The 6000-nt window shown below is 46.1% G+C and overlaps 1 protein-coding gene across 2 annotated transcripts in view; it reads left to right on the top strand.

Annotated features, from left to right (window-relative positions):
• Window positions 1-4950: 4950 nt before the first annotated feature.
• TTC27 (tetratricopeptide repeat domain 27) overlaps window positions 4951-6000 on the top strand; it is a 414154-nt gene continuing 413104 nt past the window's right edge. For both annotated transcript variants that reach the window (XM_083176116.1, XM_083176115.1), the window contains exon 1: window positions 4951-5084. The gene's annotated coding sequence lies outside the window, so the exon portion shown is untranslated. The remainder of the gene's footprint in view (window positions 5085-6000) is intronic.

Below are 6000 nucleotides of genomic sequence, written 5' to 3'. Positions count from 1 at the left end.
TAATGACCCTGTCAACCTAACACCATGTCGACCTTCAGTCATTGAGGCATGTCGACTAGGGTGGCCAATCCCGGGATTTGGCCCCAAAATGTCCGGGATTTCAATCCCGGGATTTCGGGATTAGACTGCGCAGTCTAATGCCGGGCAGCGTCTGAGCACTCGCTCAGACGCTGCCCGGCTGTCCCCGTCCCAGCGTGCGGCCTGTGCAGTGTGATTAGGTCACGCTGCGCAGGCCGTAGCACTACACCCCCACCGTCGGTTCCGCTAGCCGCCGAGCCTCCCCCAGCCGCCTGCTTCCCCCCACTCACCAAAAGTAAGTGTGTGGCCCCGGCACCTGCTTGCCGCCAGGCCACCCACCGCTGCCACCTGCCCCCCTCCCCAAAAGTCAGTTAGTGTGCGGGGCACAGGGGCAATTTTCTTTTAGGCATGCCAATCCCGGGAATCAGCATTTTTCAATCCCGATTCCCGGGATTTAAAAAATGCCCCGGGATTGGCATCCCTAATGTCGACCTAATGCTTGTAGACCTATTGACCATATCCCATCCAGGGGCAGGGTGTTGTAGGAAGAGATGAATGATTCCAAGTAAGAAGAGCTGCAGTTATAGTCGCTGAGTTGAGAAAGTTGTAATTGAAGAGTGAGAGAGGAGGGCTGTTAGAACATGGGAAGAGGGACCTGGTCCAAAGAGCTTTCAGTCTAGATCAGGCATGGGCAACCAGTGGCTATTCAGCTGTTGTGAAACTACACATCTCAGCATGCCCTGCCACAGTTTTAGCATTCCCAAGCATGCTGGGACTTGTATTTTGACAGCTGGAGAGCCACAGGTTGCCCATGCCTGGCCTAGATGGACTAGAACTGAGAACTAGATACCATCTGTATTAGTTACTACTTATATGTATTAGTTATTTATTTATTTTTTTGGACACAGAAAGATGACTTTGCTGAGATTTCCGTAATCATACTTGTCCCCAAGGTTCTGTGGTAGCAAGTCAATTGAGTAAGTTAGACAATATCATGTGGATCAAGAAGTTTACAAAACCAGGAGGCACATAACCACCCTTTACTCTGGAAAAGTGTATATAAACTTCTAGTTCCCCAACAAAATCCAAGATCTACGGTCCATGACATTCACCACAAACCTGATACAGTAACCCTTAAGATATTTAAGGTCAAGGGGAAATTTTCGGTGGCCCCAAAGAGGAGCGAGGGGGGCGATAGATTTAAAGCATCTGCTGCAAAAAATCCCCAATTTTAAAGGTGAAGTTAATGAGTCATTGGATAGAGTACCCAGCTGTCCTTAGTTTTGGGGGAACACTCAACCATGATGGTAAACTAGGCACGAAACCATGCTACTGCCAGAAAAATCCCCATTTTGTTATTGCTATTATGTAAATTTTTACAGCAGGTTCTCAGAATTTGTTTCCTTACGGATTAATCTTCCAAACCATTTATGGATCTGAGCAAGAGCAGCAATATCTGGAACAAGTAGATATGTCTCAGCTGGAGATTGATTTCAAGCACTTTGTTTCTAACAAGCTATAAAGCTGGGTACACACCTATTGATTTATCTGTCCAATCTGTCTGGTGGGAACAAATATCTAGTAATGTATGGGAGCATAGGGCAATAAACAATTTGCTCTCAAACACTGGAAAATGGACAGAAATCATTGATCGGATAAATTTGTTAAATCAAATGGATTTAACCATTTTTCCCGAATGACAACTGTTTGTTTTCCAGTGTTTGGGAGCAAATGTTCGAGTCACATATGCTCCCATACATTAACAGATTTTTGTTCCCATCAGATAGATTGGACAGATAAATCTTTAAGTGTGTACCCTATCTATATGACAATGTCACCTTAACAGTCAGCTGTCACTTTTTCAAACACATCAGTTTAACTTTAAACTGAATCTAGTGCAGCGGTTCTCAAACTGAGGGTCCTGACCCCAAAGTGGGTCCCAACCTTCTCAGCATGGGGTCACGTCTCCATGTTGCTGATCATCAGGCTGATGATTTTTCTAATCTCGGTCAGTGATTCAGAGTCTGAAATATCATCTGTTATTTTAGACTCCTCCCATCATTTTGTGCCTCCACAATGCTGCCATGTACGTGCTGTCTGCTGACTACACACATGATGTGATGACCTTCTGCAGTAACTTGCTGGGGTCCCGTAATAATTTTTATTGTCTAATGGGGTCCCAGAGCAAAATAGTTTGAGGACCCCTGATCTAGTGGATTCATTAAAATCTATTTTTAATTTGCAGTCTTCAGTAATGACCCTGGAATGAAGTAAGCCTACATGACATGGCTCTCTGGTGTTATTTCAGATATGAAAGACCAGCGATAAGGGCCTGATTCAGACCTGTTCGCTAGGCTGCGTATGTTTGCAGCCTTGCGAGCAGCTAAACGCCACCTGCCCCCCGCTGTCCCTGCATTTGCATGCAAGTGGTTGTGTACAATTACACATTCACTAGATAGTATCGCCATCCTCTGCCTCTCACCAGCCACCAGAAGGGGGCGCGCGCATGAGACGCTCACGTGCCCCGTTCTGACGCCACCCTCCCCGCAACCCCCCATAACCATGACTGCCTCCCTGAAGTGGAGATGGGAAGGAATTCCGCCATCCGCCGCCGAGTGAAGGGGATGCGTGTGCGTGTGAGACGCTAGTGCGTCCCTCTCAGATGCAACGCCTCTCCCCCAGTTCTCGCCAGCTCAGGGAAAAAGGTGATTCCCTGGGCTGGCTGAGAGGCGCTACATCTGTATGTATCCAAGGATGCATGAGAGGGTCAGTGCATGCATGTATGAATGATAGCAGCAGTGCATGTGTGTATGTAAGTATGAATAGGAGCATCAATGCCATTTCGTGGAAACGACTAAACCACAGTATCATACATCAAATCCATCTTCTTGCCATTACTTCATAATCGCAACTTTCAAGACGGTGACCCAGATGCGATTTTTGGGGTTTGGAGCCTCTATGGACTCAGACTATTACATCAATTCTTGAGTGATGACTTTTCCGCTGTCCTCTCCATGTCTAGTCTTAAAGACCTATATCCTGGTATTCAAATTCCTCTATTTGCCTAGTTTCAAGTTCGTAGTTACAGAACTTAACTCTTAACTGAGCTACAGATAATGGATAAATCAAATACAGTATTTGGACAGGTTGATAAAATCTAGATCGGGACACCCCTTTCTTCTTCCTTAATATATGACCAGGTTAGATAAAAAATAGATCTTACTACTACTACTACTACTACTACAACAACAACAGACAGGGCTGACCAAGCAGAATGACTACTCCCAATCTATCTATACAGACTATAAGACGTGTCACCCCACAAGGCCACACCCATTTCCGTATCCCGATCCGCAAAGAACAAAAGTTGAGAGGTATGAGTTTACTGTAGAAAATACACCAGGGTTGCCTACCTGACCCTCTCATTCAGGGAGAAAATGCTATGTTCCTGCACATGCATGATAATGTATGATTGCCATCACCTGTGGTGAAACACGCACCTGTCTTATCAATTACCTAGCTCACCACAGGTGATGGTAATCATACATTACCAGGGAAGGCCAGGAACAGAGCATTTTCTCCCTGAAGGAGAGGGTCCGGTAGGCAACCCTGAAATACACCATAGCCTTGGGTTGTGGTATATGGTCCATCTAAACCACACTGACCCTGATACCAGTCTTGTGTAGTTTAAGGTAATATGTATATTATAAATTCACAGTCTGGAATCTATTTCCTAGAGGACGAGGTGGGCCCGTGGCAGAGGCGTACCTAGATAATCGTGGGCCCCATAGCAAAAGATTGTAAGGGCCCCCTATTTAGTAACTGATGGTGATAAATGTATGCAAATCATATACTTAGACGGCAAAGATGGGCCCCCTTCAGCTCTGGGCCCCATAGCAGCTGCACCCCTTGCACCTATGGTAGTTAGGCCTTTGGCCCGTGGCATACCCTCTAACATGACCCATTCCATTGGTACAAAATGCACTGTTTCTGGACTTCTTTCTTAATTGATAATTGCAGTCACCCGTGTTGAATTAGTTCAGAGATGATAACGGTGTTCCACAAAGGTGAAGGCAATCCTAAATTTAGGAAGAAGTCCAGAAGCAGCGCATATGGGGATGTAGAAACCGGACCGGACTAGACTCCGGACCGCCGGACAGGACATCAAAATCTGCAGTCTGGAGCTTATAGGGTCCGGTCCGGGGGTGCCCTGTTCGGGTGGTGTCTTGTCCGGGGGGGGTCCCTGTGATAGCTATTATCAGGGACATGGGGAAGGGGAGATTACAGCCTCCCCGTGTGGTCCGGACCGTCCGGTTTTTGCTACATGCCCGGACCATACAGGGAGGCTTTATTCTACCCCTCCTCCTCTACCTGGTGACAGGTGTCACAGGCAGAACCCCCAGACAGGACACCCCCCGGACAGGACGCTACAAGCTCCAAAATGCAGAGTTTGATGTCTGGTCCGGCGGTTTTGTCCTGGTCCGGTTTTTACCCATACCCGCGCATATGGGAGCTAAAACCCGTTCTCCAGTCCATCACTGGTCTTAGTCATGCGTTGGAGCCACTAGTTATAGTTACAATAAGTACAGTGGACATTCCATACAGCGGATGCACCTATTTGTGTTCTGATTTAATAGTCACATGCCTGTAGCCGGTCAGATGTACGACCGTTGTCATTTTAACGCATCATGCCGCAGGAACTTGAATTACCTATAACTATCTAGCAGACACTCTAGCTGTTGTGACTCCAGCTGTTGTGTCGCTACAGGAGAAGTGGCTCCTTACTGCCGGTGCATGCCGGGACTTGTAGTCTCGGACCATACCGTAACACACAAGCTGTACAGCGTGTACCTGAGTGAACAGCTGAGCTGACTACAGCAAGTAACTCCACACGCCGGAGCCAGAATCAGCGGCGGCAGCACCATCACTGCCGCCACACAGCGCTGCGCCGCACCGCACCGCACCAGCAGCCGCCTCTCCTCCTGTCACATGACTCGTCCTCCCAGCATGCTCCAGGGCAGTGTCATGGCAGCCCACTGATGCAGGAGAGCCGCACATGTGTACAGGTGAGAGAGATGGGCTGTCACACTGCTGATCATTTTTACATTAGTGACAGTACTCCCGGACACGCCGCACTCACACAAAGTACTGCATATTACATAACGCAGATATACCTCATGTGCATTTCCAAATGATGCATCCACATGGCAGGTCTCTGCAGTCATCGATACTGTCATTATAACAGGCACAGACCCATGTATGAATCCGAATTACAGGCGAATCTCATGTTCATCCCCTTTATAGAAACAGTAACTGTTTTGCTATAGTCACCAGCTAGTCTGCTCTGCTCTCCATAGTTGTAACACACAGTTTACTTCAGTCAGTTGTAATGTAGGCACAGGTACTGCAGTTGTCTGTTATTTTACATTTATTTAAATTTGTAATAATTTACTCTAGATTTAAGGAAACATTTTATAAGTTTGTATTAGCATATCTTAATGCCAACTACTGTAGGTTCTCTTGCAGTTATAAAATGATACTTTTGTTTTAATTTTCCAGCTTTTGTTTTCTTGTATCCTCACAATAAATGTTACTGTATAGTTTATTGCACATCCCATTTAAGATATTAGTAATACAAACACCTTTGCATAATATTTAGTGGATGCACATTTTTCAAACAAAAATATGTGAAAGCAGTCCTGTCATGTTGTATTTTCCTATTAACTGTGATTTATTAAGTTAGGCCTTTAGGAGTATTTCTTAATATAGAGGTACCACATAACTATAAGGCCCGCATGTCTTTAACAGGAGCCCATCCATGCTTCCCATGTATGTTCCCTAGGTCTCCGTTCTTGACCCTTTATTGTTTTCTATGTACGAATCTCCCTTGAGTAAACACTTTCCAGTTCTTCAGCCTCCAGTATTACCTCTGTGTTGTCAACACCATACCTTCCAACATGGCCCTCTCCAGGAAGGACAGAA

This window comes from Crinia signifera, chromosome 3 (assembly GCF_055691185.1).
Source record: "Crinia signifera chromosome 3, ASM5569118v1, whole genome shotgun sequence".
Taxonomy (NCBI): Eukaryota; Metazoa; Chordata; class Amphibia; order Anura; family Myobatrachidae; genus Crinia; species Crinia signifera.
The sequence above is the reverse complement of the archived record's forward strand: the minus strand, read 5'-3'. Positions and strand labels throughout refer to the sequence as shown.